A 17,448-nucleotide genomic window follows, 5' to 3' on the forward strand; every position below is an offset into this window, starting at 1 on the left:
AGCCACAACAACAGCAAAGCCAATGATACCTGTCAATGTGAGATAAATTCTGGGGTTTGGTAAATGAAGCAAAATAAGCAATCGCAGCAAACACTACAGCTTGGCAATATTTATTTGTTCATTAGATCCCAGTTGCTGTTAACTCACCTACTGGCACCAGTGGAGACTGTTTTATTTTCCATTGAAGCTTGTCCATTGTGGACTGGTTATTCTCAGGGACCCACTTACTCTCATCTGCCGACATTTAGTCCCCTAGTATAAAAAAAATCCATGTAAGAGTATATTACTCATGCAAAACAGAACTCGTTTTTAAACCCCTTCCGTAATGTCGATCGAAGCATTATGCAAGACTAGGCAGTCACATAGGGCAGCAGCTACTTGGGGGGCGGGAGAGCCACAGAAAACAGCAGCTGAAGTCAAAGCAGAAAAATAAGAACATAAGAAGTTGCCTCCACTGGGTCAGACCAGAGGTCCATCGCGCCCGCGGCGGCCCATCAGGTCTATGACCTGTGAAGTGGCTCCTGACCATTTCTATAACCTACCTCTACTTCTATCTGTACCCCTCAATCCCCTTATCCTTTAGATAGAAAGATCCTAACAAACTCAAAGGATGCTCAATGCATATTTTTCCCTACAAGTAAAGGTACACAAAAATGTACTATTTAATAGAATGATGCCTTTGGTAAAACTAGGGGCCTGAAAGTTAATTGGGGAGAGGGGCATAAGTGCCTAAGACACTCAGTATGTTTGCATCAGCCCTGGTACCACATTAATTGATAGCAGAGTAAACAACCACACTCGGCAGCAATGTATCCCCTTAAGCTGCATCTAGAAATTTCCATATGAAACCAAAAACTCTGCCCCTTCCCTATATTCTTTACACAATCTTTCACAGTACAGGCAGTCCCCGGGTTAAGAACGCGTTGCGTTTTTAAAGCTGTTCTTAAGTCCGATTTGTATGTAACTCAGAACTTGTAGACTTTAAGATTCTTATTGCTTACCTCTGCTCCCAACTGAGAAAAGGACCAAGTGTTCCCTCTAAGGTGCAGCATGCACAACCACACACTATTCTTAATGTGGCCATGCATCATTCTTGAATCTGCTACAGAAGTGTAGGAGTCTATACCCCTGGAAATACTGCTCAGTGAAATCAAATGAAGCCACACCTAGGTTCTTAAGTACGAATCATACTTAAGTCGGGCGTCTGTAACTCGGGGACTGCCTGTACTACCATTGCCTATTAGAGTTCAATATCACCATTTATAGGGTATAAGAAATTGTGCAGATTGGGGCCCTGGTTTTGCTATTTCAACCTACAAATAGCTTGTTTTAAATTCATTTGGTTAAAAAAAATAAAAATATTGCAAGTGTGTGTAATAGGAACGTGATACTAATAATTCAGAATCACTTGTTTTATGGTTGAAACACTTTTTTTTGCCTAGCAGCTCACACTACAGGCTTTAGTGAATAAGGTACCTACAAAGAACTCAGAAGTGGTAGAATACAAACATCCTTATTCCTAGATGTACAAAAAAAAAAGAGAGGGATGGCTTTAAAAAAAAAGATTTTCTGCAAACTCTTATATGGGCACCCATAAAGATCTAAATTTTGCCCCTTTACCTCTCTTCTCCATTATGACTGCCTCATATTTCCCAACTAAACACACGGAATTCTACCAAAATTGAATTATAGTGAAAGAATGGAGATGTATGCATGTAGATATGGATGGATGTTGGTTTGTCACCCTCTGCAAATGGGATGGGGGGAAGGAGTTTCATCTTATGCCTTACCTCTGTATCCTGCTCACCTGTATTTTGATGACTTTACATTGTACCTACATTCGCTGATTGTCCAGCTCTTCTTTGTTGTAAACCACCTTGAACTACTACGGCTTTGGCGGTATATAAGAATAAATTTATTATTATTTCAAGGATTTTGTCTTTTAATATCCTAAGCTTTGTGTTAATAGTGTTATGAGCAATCTCCTGCTTTATTGTATGTTACTATATAAAATTTCAATAAAATTTTGGAACTGAAAAAAAAAAAAAAAAATTTGATATGATTTGATTACAAAACGACAACATAGAAGCCCACATTTGACTGGCTGGTGCTGTGGTCATGGAGTGGAGGAGTAGCCTAATGGTTAGCGCAGTGGGTTGAGGTCCTGAGAAACTGGGTTCAATTCCCACTGCAGTTCCTTGTGACTTTGGGCAAGTCGCTTAGGCCACCTTTTATCAAGCTATGTTAGGGATTTTATCGCTGGCCGCAGCAGTAAAAGCTCCAATACTCATACTCCAGCATACTCATACTCATACAACATACTCATACTCCAATACTCATACTCCAGCATACTCATACTCATACAACATACTCATACTCCAATACTCATACTCATACAACATACTCATACTCCAATACTCATACTCCAGCATACTCATACAACATACTCATACTCCAATACTCATACTCCAGCATACTCATACTCATACAACATACTCATACTCCAATACTCATACTCCAGCAGTAAAAGCTCTAATACTCATACTCCAGCATACTCATACTCATACAACATACTCATACTCCAATACTCATACTCCAGCAGTAAAATATCCAATACTCATACTCCAGCATACTCATACTCATACAACATACTCATACTCCAATACTCATACTCCAGCAGTAAAAGCTCCAATACTCATACTCCAGCATACTCATACTCATACAACATACTCATACTCCAATACTCATACTCCAGCAGTAAAAGCTCTAATACTCCTATGAACGTTGGAGCTTTTTCCACCGCGGCTGGCGATAAAAAAAAAACCTAACATGGCTTGGTAAAAGGGGACCTTAACTCTCCACTAAAATAAATAAAAGACCTTAGAGTCTGTGAGCCCACTAGGGACAGAAATAGCACATGAATATAATACATATAGTGCTCTAGAAATGATAAGTACAGGCAGTCCCAAGGTTAAGAACGAGTTGCATTTTTAAAGCTGTTCTTAAGTCAGATTTAAGTGATATATTTATTGTTAATTTGTTTGGACATATTGTCACACTTATTATAAGTCTGAAAATGAATAAAGAATTAAAAAAAAAAAAAGTCAGATTTGTATGTAACTCAGAACCAGTAGATTTTAAGGTTCTTGCTGCTTATCTCTGCCGCCTGGTGACAAAAGGGCCAACTGTCCCTACCAGTGTTCTCTCTAAGGTTCAGCATGCACAACTACACATTGTTTTTAATGTGGCCATGCATCATTCCTGAATCTGCTACAGGATAAGTGTACGAGTCTATGCCACTGAAAATACTGCTCAGTGAAATCAAATGAAGCCACAACCGTGTATTTAAGTTGGGCGTCTGTAACTTAGGGACCACCTGCAATAGTAACTGTACACAACTACGCCATTAGAAGCCAGTGTCTGAATGTGGCGCCCAGGGTGGAGGTGCCCCTTCCCCCCCCTCTTTCCCTTCCCCTGTACGTTTGTAAAGTTCTCCAGCGTGAGCAGCATGCCCACATCGGTGTTGGCTCACCCTTTGACGTCACTTCCTAGGCGCGAGTCCTGGAAGTGACATCAGAGATAGTGTTGATGCCAACGCGGGCAGCAACCTCGTGCCGTGGAAGTAAAAAAGGTGTGGGGGAAAGCAAGGGGCATGCACACATGGCAAGGAGGAGAAGAGGTGCTGTGCCCTTAGGAAGACTGCGCCCGTGGCAGAATCCCCCTTCTGCACCCCTCTTACTTCGCCACTTTTAGAAGCTACTGCATTTTGTTACACGTTAAAATATTGAGGTAATTACTAAGAAAACAAATATATTAGCACTGTGTTTTAATAACATAGGTGCATAAAACTTTATAAAGGAAAATTTGTCAAATACAACTTCAAAAATCAATTTAAATCTTGACAAACTTCCCACACAGTGCTGAGAAAGGCACAAGCCACAACCTTAAATATTACTAAAAATGAGCCTCAGAAACCAAGGTGAAGTAATCCAAACACTCACCAAGCCTCATTCAGCCACCATGGCTACATAGGCTACAACAGTGTTTTTCAACCTTTTAACACCTATGGACCGGCAGAAATAAAATAATTATTCTGTGGACTGGCATCGGTCCATGGACCGGCGGTTGAAGAACACTGGGCTAAATCGTAGGCCAGACCCCGCCCATCTCTACCCAATCTCCACCCCAGACCCTGCCCCCATAATAGTACTAATTGCACCTTGCACGTCCCGTGCCTCATCTGGAAGCCTTCCCTCTGACGTTGCAACGTCAGAGAGAAGGCTTCTGGTTCAGGCGCAGGATGCCCGTAAGAGCCACTGCCCGTGGCTTTGTGCACTGAATCAGTTAGGAAGAGGGAGCTGGCTCGAAGATAACGCCACATTGATCGCACCGTGGACCGGCAGTTGAAGAACACTGTTTTGGGCCTGATGCACGTGCTGGCCCTGTGGACCGGCACTGGTCCATGGACCCGGTGGTTGAAGAACACTGGGCTAGAACAAGTTAATCATAGGCTCCTCTTGCAGCCGAGAACCACAGCAGTAAAAAACGCAAACGTGAGAAAAACCTGCGTTGGTCTCGGTTGCAGAGCAAAACTATACTCTGCACCTTAACCCAGCACAGTATGGAAAAAATGTGGTCACACAAAAAAACACAATACCTACACAAAGCAAAAACCAAACGAAAATCCACACAATTAAGCCAAATACTTAGCTGAAGCGCATTGGAGTGCATTCCCATAGAACCCTGCAGGCAAGCTTGCTTCTCCCGGGTGGATTCCACCATTCAGAGCATAAACACTCTTGTAAGATTTCCTCCAATAAAGTCTGGTAAGTATAGTTTCGCAAGTTAAATCTTGCTACTTTACCTCCAACAAAAGGGATTCCAGGTTGTGGCTCATGCCTTTCTCAGCACTGTGTGGGAAGTTTGTCAAGATTTAAATTAATGACAAAGGTGCACATATTTATCTAGGTAGGTACAACTTTCGTGACTGCTGTATGATACCAACTCAATAGCAGCTGCGGAAACCGGGAGAGAACATCTAACCCAGCTCCACGGGGAGAACTTCTTTAAAACTACCAGAGACTTTGCCATTCTATGGACTTTCACAACAAAATTCAAATTTCTGACCAACTGACTTTCCCACCAAAATTCAAATTGGTGGACTGCCCTGTTCCCAACCAGGTCAGTGAACCCACTATTTACAGTCAAACTTTGAGAGCTGCCGCTCATTGGTTAGGAAGCGCATGCAAGTACCAATAAGCAATGCTCATGTTCTTGTCTGTTGTACTTTTGGGTGCTTATCGCCCACTCTTTATAAAACTAAGGTCTCCTTTTACAAAGTTGCAATAACCGATTCTCCCGCAGCAAATGCACTGAAGTCCATAGGAATGGAATGGGCTTTGGTGCATTTGCTGCAGGGGAATCACTGCCGCAGCTTTCTAAATGGAGCCCTAAGTCTTTAGAAAAAAAAAAATAAATAGATTCCCTGCCTGCATCAGGATAATCTGGTTTCCTGAACAGTCATTTATTAGGATTTTACAGAGTTGCACCAAATGGTGGTGTTTTTTTTTCTACAAATATTCCTACACTGTGATCTGTGCGCTAAGGACTCGCATTGGAGTGTTTACATTCTACCAAATTTCTTAGTATTACGTACTGGCAGTATCAAATCACAGAAGCAGAATCATAAGACAAAGTCTTGCAACTAGATAGATCCATCTTCCCCCCAACCCCCACTTGCATTGTTCTTAACCCTTTCAGGACCATAAGGATCGTAGGCCAATTTTTGTGGTTTTGACGACATTTTTATGGTAAAAAGGGCTTGCAGATGCCAAAAAATTGATTTTTTTTGTGAAATATCATTATTTTTATTTAAAAAATCACACTTCTGGCTTATGGACAGTGTGGCAAGTGAATCTTCTCGTCAATCTAGCAACGACGCTAATGAATGAATGTCGGAACCAGTTTGTTTACATAAAGGCAGTATCATATGGAATCTGTACATATCAAATTTAGAACTGTAGAGTATCCCAATCAAAATTGATAGGATTTTAAAGTTATGGGACAAATATGTCCCTTGGTCCTGAAAGGGTTAAGCCTGAACCTGTGGACTTGACAAAACTACCACTTCTGAAATTTGCCCCGATACTCTTCAGACGCTGTCCTCTGCTGTTACCACAACCCAAAATACACAGATTGTTCCTAACACTTACCTTGGCTATCTTATCCTCTGTGTGAAAGCTAGTACAGATGATCATTGGAAGATCTTTTCTCTCTTCTCCAGTGTGTATGTGTGTTTTTGGTTGTTGTTTTTTTTACAGAGTTGGTTTGGGACATTTCCCAGTCAGACACTGTAAAGGTTAGAACAGGTCGTGAGCGTATTCCTTGATCAGGACCATGCAGTGAAGGAGGGAGAGATGGGAGAAAAGGCAGTTAGCGTAAGCCTTAACCCTTTGTCTGCCCAAACCTTCTCTCAGGATTTTCCTACTTCCAGAAGACCCCGCAATAGGGATAACCCAATCAATATCTGGCATGTTTAAATCACCCATTAGTAAAACTTCCCCTTTTTTATATTGTGAATGTCAACTATTAAATCTCTGTCCACTTTTTCCATCTGTGAAGGAGGCCTGTATATCACACCAATGTAAATATATTCACCAAATTGAACCAAAGTGCGTCTTCCTTGCCCTGCAGATCCTGCAATTGTGTGGCTTTAATATGATCTTTAACATATAACGCTACTCCTTCCTCCTTTTCTTCCTACCCTGTCTTTCCTGAACAGATTATAGCCTGGTATAACTACATTCCAGTCATGGTTATCCGTGAACCACATCCCGTGATTGCCACTATATCCAACTCATGATTTCAGTTTAATTTAATAATCTATACTGTCTTTCCTAATTAAAAACATGTTGTGGGTTTACAGTGTGAACAATCCTAAGGAATAAACATGCAATAAATCCCCCATTTCCTCCTCAAACTTTCTCTTCTAACTCTGTTCCCACCAGAATACAAAAAAAGACAGGATTTTTTAAAGTCAGGAAGTTTACCAGAGTAAAGAGAAGCAAAGTCCCTACTTTCCAGGTCTATAGCCATCAATGTACGCACATGTGGAAAAGTGTGACCTCCAAGATGTATTACACAACACTGCAAACTCTTATGGTGGTGTATGAGGAATGCAGGGAGAGGGGGAAATAGTGTCTACAACTGTCATATGTCCCAGACACTAAATTTCCTCATTACAGGCACGTATACACAGACAGGTTAAAAAAAAGGGCTGGATCTGCAGCTCTGAGCAGCAGAGGAATGGTGAGGTCGCATTTCCTGTCCATGGGAATCGGCACAGTTTCCATGCACGCTGGCCCTCTGACCTCAAGGCTGGCTGTTTCCAGTGATGCTAGCAACTGGGAGTGGAAGGGCGGATAAACAAAACCATGCATCCCTCCAATTCTGGGCCTACCCCCACCTGAACAGAAGAAAGCATATCTCACCTTTTACTAATGTTTGTGCTATTACCCCTGTCTAGGCGCTCTCTAAGAAGACTTGACCTATTTTCTCTTTGGCTGATCAATAGAAACAGCATCTGACAACTGAAACATCCTGCAGGCATGAATGAGTGCTCGGTGATTTTCAATTAAGCATCCACAGTCCCTAAGGATTCTTTATAAAAGACCTATTATTAAGAGAGAAAGTTTTAGCATTATGTCTTGGGAACATGTACAAATGAAGCTAGACAGCAAAGTAAGATTTGAAATGAAGACTCACACCATCAGGATTCAGAAAGAGCAGGGGTTCTAGAGCTGTACTGAATAGCATTTGAGCTTTGGGGCTGAAGAAGGATTTTAGGCGTGCCATGGACCACCAAAAGAACTAACAAATCAATCCTGGAAGAGGTTAAACTGGCTATGTCACTCAAAGCCCAAATGATGAAGTTACAACTAGAGAATGACACGGTGACAAAATTCATCACCGTTCCCGTCCCCGCGGATAACCGTGGGAAATAATCCCATGTCATTTTCTAGTGTCTATTTCAACCTCGGTCCTTCTACACCAGCATTCTTCAAAGCAAAGCTTGCGGGTCAGCGGTTGTGGCCATTCATACTCTGATTCTTATGGGAGCCAAGGATAATGAAGCCATTGTGACATCACTGATGTGATTGGCTCTTAGGCACTGGTGGAATGAGGCATTATGACATCACAATATTTGCTCTGGATACCAGAGACTGTCATTCTGTAGTGTCTGTTTCAACCTCAGTCCTTCTACACCAGCATTCTTCAAAGCAAAGCTTGCGGGTCAGTGGTTGGGGCCATTCATACTCTGATTCTTCCCTCTCTCCTTAAAGAATGACATGAAGATGGTTTCCCGCGGTTATCCGCGGGGACAGGAACGGTGATGAATTTTGTCACCGTGTCATTCTCTAGTTACAACTGTCTTATTTTGGTCACATCGTCAGAAGAAAGAGATCACTGGAGAAGAACATCATGTTTGGGAAGATCGAAGGAACCAGGTGAAGAGGGCAACCTGCAATCAGATGGGTGGACACGTTGAAATCAACCATGGGGATGACATTAGAGGACCTTTCCGGACTAGCACAAAATCGATTTCTTTTTAGATCAGCAATTCATCAAGTCTCTAGAACGCGAACACGGTCGATGGCATCTAACAATAACAACATATTTTACTATTTGGCCAAATATGAAATAATTAAAAATATTATTTGACCGAATATGAATACCAAATATGAATAATGGACATTGAGCTTGAATATAACAAGTAATTAAAGAAGCAATGTGAGATCAGAGATCAAGGCCCTGACTCTATAAAAAGTGCCTACCATTAAGCGCCTAGATTGTCACATCCAGTCAATCTAGGCATCTAACTTACGCTGGCTTTTACAAAGTTTCTACCGCTGGTTGGCAAGGTGAATGCTCCGACACTCATAAAATTCCTTTGAGCAACGGCTTTGTAAAAGACGGCTTTGATTCAATTGGGGCTGTTAATTGAACAGCACCATTAAAAATAAAAATATATAAAAATAAATTTCCAGTAACCACGATATAGGTGTCTACACCAAAGGTGTCTACAAGCTCTGGTTAGGGTCAGAGTTTGAGCATGGATAGAGTTAGGTACCAGTAAACACCTAGCAGCACGTCACTCCATGATTCTATAAATGGCACCTAACTTTGAATGACCAGTGATAGGTGCCATTTCCCTAGGCACCTACTAATTTAAAATTGCAGTTGCTCCAGAATATTGCAGTTAAATTAATTTTTGGTCTAAAAAGTGATGCATTAGAATATAGGAATCTTCTTTGGTTATTGGTTGAGAGGCAAATTAAGTTTAAATTAGCTTGCATAGTTCATCGTCTATTACAGACTGACCCTTCAAATAATGTTTTTGCTTTTTTTATGTAAAAATTTGAAATATTTTTTTTATATGATTTGTTGTAATATTATGGTTTAATGATATTTTTAGGTTCAAACAATTTTTATTGATGCAAACAACAGCAAAGAAAACACTACCGAAAGGACGTGCTGAGGATCGAGTCGGTTCAGAGAACGGCCACCAGGATGGTCTTGGGGCTCAAGGATCTCACGTATGAAGAAAGACTAAAGAAATTGCGGCTGTACTCACTTGAGGAAAGAAGAGAACGGGGAGATATGATTGAAACGTACAAGTACATCACGGGATGCGTCGAGTCAGAAGATGATATCTTCGGGCTCGTGGGACCCTCGACCACCAGAGGGCATCCGCTGAAGATCAGGGGAGGGAAGTTTCATGGCGACTCCAGGAAGTACTTCTTCACCGAAAGAGTGGTGGATCATTGGAACAGACTCCCACTCCAGGTGATAAAGGCCAGCAGCGTGACAGATTTTAAGAAAAAATGGGATACTCACATGGGATCTTTAAGGGAGTAAATTCAGGGGGGGGATACCTGGAATGGGCAGACTTGGTGGGCTATAGCCCTTTTCTGCCGCTTTTTTTTCTATGTTTCTATGTTTCTTGGCACCCCAAGGGTGCATAGTACAAACAATGTTGCATCATATACAACAATACAGAAGAAGAGTAACATCAACCAAATTCCCCCATCCTACTCTACATAGGGCAAGCGAGATTAATGGGACGGAAAGGCACTCCGAGGCCCTGGACTCTTATGAGCCCCGAAAATGCCACACCACCCCCTCCCCCAACCAATCCCACGTAACCTATCCATGACTAAGTGCCAGAACCTTTCAATACCTCCCACCTCCCTTCCCCAATCTCCCCTCTCCCCCCAATGGTACTCTCCACCCCGCCCCACCAGTACTCACCATTACTCTCCCAGCCCGACTAACTGAGCGCCCAAATTAGGACACCTATCTTAAGACCACACTGCGGCCCTTTGGATGCAAAGCTTGCAGATATGGCTACCAGATATTCAAGAACATCTTTCACTTCCTAGCCCCTTCGGCATCTCGCGCCTCCCAGATGGCCAACTGATGCAATTAGTTTTGCCAATGCCAAAACGCTGGAGGGTCAGGGACCGTCCAGCACTGAAGAATATATTTCCTGGCTAGTAAACTCATCTTCCTACACAGAGCCCGATGCCCCCTTAGCAAATGGTCTAAAGCCTCTGGCAAATCCAAGACAAAGTGGGCTGGAGTACTGCGCAAGGATCTCCCAATTAACCCTGGGTTTGATGATATTTTAATTATTGTTTGCTTTTGTATTCTCCCATAGATTTTATGGCTTTTTGGATGTAAAACGCCTTGAACCTTTTTGGTATAATGTGATTAATAAATTGTGTATTAGATTAAATTAAAATTGGAGGCTATTATGCAATATAGCTGGCCACTAGCTGCTAATATTAAGCAGATATAGCTGGCTATCTCCTGCTGATATTAGTGGTTAGCCAACCAAATGCCATTTAACTGGGCAGGAGCCATTCCTGGCCAGTTAATTAGTACTGAATATAGGGTCCATACCAGTGGTCTCAAACTCAAATCCTTTGCAGGGCCACATTTTGAATTTGTAGGTACTTGGAGGGCCTCAGGAAAAAAATAGTTAATGTTTTATTAAAGAAATTACAATTTTGCATGAGGTAAAATATAAGCCCTCCTTGGGTCACAGATGATCTTTATCTAAACTAGGGCCATGCACTATATTAAAATCTCCACAATTGGTACATCATGCCATTGATTCAGTGTCCGAAATACATTCATATAAAATTTTTTCTCATTGACGTTCGGGGAATAGATATTACATAATAACAATGGTTGTCTATTCAAGGTCACATAAGCCAAAACAAATCTGCCTGAAGCAACTTCCCAAATCTTGTCCACAGACAGATTCAAACTCTTACGGAACAGGATCAAAACTCCAGTCTTACGAGTAACCGCACCAGCTTCCACTATACTGCCCAGTGCCCACCCACCACCACTTAAACTTATCGTGTTCACTATAGGTCAAGTGTGTTTCCTGCAGAAATGCTATATCTACTTTATGACAATTTAAGGTTTGTATGATCTTTTGTCTCTTAACAGGGGATGTCACTCCATTCACAATCCAAGACACAAACTTAACTGGCATCCAAAATACCAAGGAGAAAAAGGAAAAAAGTTAACCACTTAAACTGCAGTAAAAGGTGAGGCCAACCCAGCCTAAAACCCTCACTTAATAGAGAAAAAAATGTCCAAAAAGGAAGCCAATACCACCCTGCGTTCCAAGACGTCCAGACTCAGTTAGATATCTTATCGAAAATGCCCCTCCACGTATCTGTATAAGAAGATTTTGAATTATATCCCTCAAAGTTCATTACATTTTCAGAATGCAGATTTATTGGACATATATCCTGAATCTGTTATTTATTTTGTTTTAGGGTGAAGAACTTTTTAATTGCAGGATTTGAAATATCATTCCTGTTAATCAGTGAGTTGAGAAGGTCTATATGTTCTTTAGAAAGAAACTGAAGATGTGGTTGTTTTATGCTGCTTTGTATTGGAAAAAATACTGAACTTTATAGTCTCAAATTTTTTATGCCATTTTTATTTTATAAATATCATATTACATTCAATTCTATTATTTTTTTATCTTTCATGTTTTAATTTTGTCTGGTTGGGCTTATTTAATTATGCATTACAGAGTCCACATAGAAACAGTAGTATGTAAGAATGACAAATAAATAAATAAACTCCCTTAGTCCCAGCCCCTGAAAATAAGTCACTTGATAAATGCCATATGGCTCCTGGCTCCTTCTGAATAGGAAATAACTTTTCAGTGACTTCTTAAAGCTAGAGAGTTTAACTGGACAGCCGCAGTGGTTAATCCTGGGACAGGAAAGCTCTCCTGCTTCTTCAGCTGACCTAGTGTTGGTTTCCATAAAAAGAAAGGGCTTTGGAAATCCTTGATGATGATACCAAGAATGCAGATGGATTCTGGGAAGACATTGGACAAGAGAAGATGTTGAAATGAAGACACATGAGGTGAGACAAAGGTGAATCCTTTACAGTAAGTATTAAGAGCCCTCATTAAACTAATTTGTTGGCAAAGCCAAAAACAAGTTGTAATCCAATTCTTAATATTTTATGTTGCTGTAGGAAGCCATGAGGGGTTATTGCTAATAATCCCCCTCTCCATTCAAGAATTCTTTGAGTTTACTAATACAATTCTAAAGCCATTTAAAAGATCTATCCAGTGTCCTAATAGTAGATTTAACGAGGAGAGCTGCATTTGCTTTCCTGTTGTCTTAAAACTAATGGATGCCAGGGTGTATGCAGCTCATTAGTTGCGCTTTAATTTACAAGATTCTCTGTTCATATGTTTCTTTTTGCCTCTCCTCACAATTGTGCACATATAAACCCCTCTCAACATGTTCTTATCGCCACCAGTTAGCCTGAAAGGCATCTAAGCAGTTTACAATAAAATAACATATTGTATATAAAATTAATATCAAATAACATGTGATCAGAATAACATAAAATGTCCAAAACAATTTGTAATATTATTGTACATTCAACAAAATACATACAGGTTTGTTTTTTTTTTTTAAATGTCTGCTTTTCTAGTGAAATGTTTCTTCTAATCTAATCCGGGATTTATAAATCACGCTATGCCTATAAAGGTTCAAGGCAATTTACAGTATAATTTATGGAGAACAATTTAGTACAGTGCAGGAATGCTCAGGATTTAATTACAGTACAAGGATGTTATAGAGATACAATACAATAATAATAATAATTTTATTTTATATACCGCCATACCCAAAAAGTTCTAGGCAGTTCACAACAATTAATTAAAATACAAACAATGCAAATCATTGAAATCAACAAGTTATATGCATATAATATAAGAAAAATACATACATGTCATATAAAGAAGGTACAACAATCTTAAAAGAATAAAAGATTATAATAATAAAATATATTAAGAACTCAGCTTGTTAAATAATTGAGTTTTTAACTGCTTTCTAAAATCAAGATAAGAAGAAGCATCAAGCACAATTTGGGCAAGCCATGAATTTAGGGCTCCTTTTAAAAAGGTGCCTTAACGCGCGTTAGGGCCTTAACGCGCGCAATAGCATGCGTTAAATTTCCGAGTGTGCTAGCACGCGGTAATTTTGTGCGTGCGCTAAAAATTCTAGTGCACCTTTGTAAAAGGAGCCCTTAGTTTGGCCGCCTGGAAAGAAAAGATTCTTTCAAAGAACCTTTTATAATGACATAATTTTAATGAGGGAAAAGCAAACAAATGTATTCTTCGAGAGCTCTTATTGTTATAATTCAAAGGGAAGTGAGGGTTGAGATAACAAGACCTTTTGGTATTCTTTGAGATAGAAATATTTGAATCGTGCATTTGAAGATGTAGCTTGGTATATAGTATGGATGTGTTGCAGGAAGGACATCCTCTATAATAAAACCCTAAGCATGCATGCGCACTTACAACGCAGTGATCCCTGACTCCGTGGCCGTGTTCGATTTGCGTTGCATACGGCGTTTGTTGGCTTGCGGCACGTGCAGTGGTTTGAGCGGCGCCAAGAGCAATGGCAGGATGGTGTCCTTCGGCCTGGATGAAGTGGACAGGCTGCGGGTGCTGCGAGGCGTCCGACTGCTGCTGCTGCTGCACAGGGAAATAGAGGGGGAGAGGGAAAGGGGGCTGCTTTGGGGGGAGGGGTATGCTGGGGGGCAGGCAGCAATCTTGGTTTGCTTGGGGGGGAGGAGACAGAAGGGGGCCACAGAGAGACAGGCAGGCATGACGCAACAGAGAGACATAGGCAGGCAGGGGGCCAGGGAAAGACACAGACAGAAAGAATGACAACAGACAGGGAGCCAGAGAGACAGACAGACAGACAGCGGCCAAGGAGCAAGAAAAAAAGAAAGACAGGCAGACATGGGGCCAGGGAGAGACACAGACAGAAAGAATGACAAACAGACAGGGGGCCAGAGAGACAGACAGACAGACAGCGGTCAAAGAGAGAGAGAGAGAGAGAGAGAGAGCGAAAGAAAAAAAGACAGACAGACAGTGGCCAAGGAGAGAGAGAGAGAGACAGAAAGACAGACAGACACATGTATTCTAGCACCCGTTAATGTAACGGGCTTAAAGACTAGTTAAATAAATATTTAGGTAGAGAATACATACAGTGGGAGAGCTAATATGTTTGATGAAAGATGTCATGAGGTAGATAGAGTCTTACAGTCCTTAACTACTGGTTAGCTGTGTACTTTGTTCCATGATAGCTAGAATCAGGCCCATCTAATATAATAAAATGCTAGGCCGTGCATGCGAACTCCCATCTGCGTACGTCCGTTTTCCGTGAGATGTAGGGCACCTTAGGTAGGAGTGCGCATGCGCGCTTACGTCACCAGCCGCCGATGCCTCCACAAGCCGGGACCGCAGCCAGCCGCCGATCTCTGTTCCTTCAGCGGGCGAGCGGGCGGGCGGGGGAGGGGTGTCTCGGAGGAGAGAGATCGCGGCCGCTCAGCGCCCCCACCGAGGAGCCCAGCAACTTTCCGCCCCGGATCGGGACCCGAGTCCTTTGCCCCCCCTTCCCTTCCCGCGGATCCGACTACCTTGGCGATTCAAGCAGCGTGTGCAGCAGTCTTCACACGCTGCTTCGGGCCCTTCTAATACCCTGATTTGCTCTGCCGCATCTCTGATGATGTCATCAGTGACGTGCCAGAGTAAATCAGGCCAGTAGAAGGACCCGAAGCAGCGTGTGAAGACTGCTGCACATGCTGGAATCGCCAGGTTCGTAGTATGTACCGCGGGAAGGGAAAGGGGGTAGAGGAAATGCTAATGCTGCTGCAGGGAACTGGTGTGGGGGGGAGGGAAATGGAGGGGGTGGGAATGCTGCTTTGGACAGACAGACAGAGGGAGGAAGGGAGATAGAAAGACACAGGGACAGGGAGATACACAGAAAGACAGAAAGACAAAGGGGACCAGGGACAGAGACAGACAGAAAGAAAGACAGCGGGAGTTGCGTCAGGAGGGGTGCGGGATGCAGCAGAGGGAACTTTTCCAATGGGTGCAACTGGGCGGCTGTCGGGGGCAGAGCAAGGTAAGTGTTTCATAGGGATAAGAAGGAGGGGGGAGAAAAAGGAAGGGTCGCCTACTGCTGGACAGGGGGAGAAGGAAAGAGGTGCTGATGGACAGGGGGGCTGAAGAAAAAGGAACGGAGGCCTAATGTTGGACAGGGGGAGAAGGAAAGAAGTGCTGCTGGACAGGGGGGAGGTAAAACAAAGGGAGAAGGGCTGCTGCTGCATAAGGAGAGCAGTGAAGGGGGGGGGGTGGACACAGGGGAGGTAAAAGGAAGGGAGAATGGACAGGGGGAGCAGGCAAGGGGTGGTGATGGACAGAAAGAAAGAAAGCAGCTAAGGAGAGAGAGAGAAAGAAATAAAGACAGATACACACACATATATTCTAGCACCCGTTAATGTAACGGGCTATAAGACTAGTATTCTATAAACCAGTACCACAAGTTAGGTGCCAGTAGGCTCTCTACCAGCGCCTAACTTAAGTGGCAAAGCCATTTAAAACCCTCCTTAAAATTGTTTAAAACAAAAAATGTAGGCACCTAGAGTAGATCGCATTTACGGTAGCACTTAAGAATGCCTGTGGTCGAAGTAGGCATGGCTAACGCTGGAAATGACCTTATGTGCTACATAGGTGCCGGAAATGTAGGCCTCAAAACCCCTGGCCTAGAATTCTGGCGCCTATGTTTGAGGTAGCTGTGATTCCACAAATGGCGGCGTTGCATGATGTTATGCAATCGGCGGCCATCTTTTAGGCGGCCACAGATACTGGCACCATTTGTAGAATCCAGCCATCAAGGCCTTCCAGGATAAAGTTCAGCAGCTTCTTGTATGAAGCTGAGTAGATACCATATGTATAAAATGTATTTATGAACTAAGGAGCCCTTTTAGTAAATGCATTAAGACAAGGGCTTAGTGCGTTTTAATGCAGGACTTCTCGCACACTAAGCCCATTTTTAACATGGTCCAACAACAGGGCTTGTTTCTTTTTTGCAGGTCTTGCACTAATTTTTCCATTAGCGTGTAAGAGTTGCAAAAATATTAGCTTGGGAGCAGTTATCACCTCCCACATTAAAGTCTGCATTATCTAATGAGCACATGCTAATGTGAACACTATAGCTGGAGATAACACTACCACACCCATTCCCTGCACATGACACTCCCCTCCTCAAAAAAATAACAAAAATATAAATAGTGCACAATTAGCACACACTAACAGGCATTACCACAAAATGTTTTAAAGTGTTTTGCAGGAAGCCTTTACACCCCCATAAAGAGCGCATTAGAGCTTATAGCTTTTTTCAGCTGGTACCCACTGGTATACAGTACAGTACCAGCATCTTTTTCCATGCTTGCATTTTTGGGTGGCTGCATCACTTTACATGTGTCCATGTTCAGCATCTGTCAATCCCAAGGCAGGGCGGGGCTTCAAGGAAGGACCCAATCACCTCCCTTTCTGTGGCAGTATTTGGATAGAGGAGGAAGGGAGCAAAACAATGATACTTGGGTGAGGTGAGGAAAATATATTAGTGAAGATATCTGTGATTAGTATACATGAAAGCTAAATCTCTGCTCTGAGTTTATGAGTACTCAATGACTGTGTGTGGCAGGCAAAGGAAGAAGTTGAAATGGTTTGCACAGGTGCTAACAATTCAAAATGATTGGGGATACCTAACCCCAATACAAATTGCCTCTGGGAAGGGGTAAAATGCGGACCTCGTAGATCTAAAACCGCACGTCCTTAAAAATCTGAGGTCGGTGCATTGACAAGTCCGCCTTTTAGCTTATTCCACCGCTTTCCCTGCATGCTCAGTTTAGGCCTATGGCTCTGCCTTCCCTAATGGCTAAAGAGGGAGGAGGCGCACTGTGGCTTTTGCTAATTAGCCCGATTGTCCCTTTCTCCGGATCTCTCCCAAGAGCCCCTGTGCAATGACACTGGATGGC

This window comes from Geotrypetes seraphini, chromosome 13 (assembly GCF_902459505.1).
Source record: "Geotrypetes seraphini chromosome 13, aGeoSer1.1, whole genome shotgun sequence".
NCBI lineage: Eukaryota > Metazoa > Chordata > Amphibia > Gymnophiona > Dermophiidae > Geotrypetes > Geotrypetes seraphini.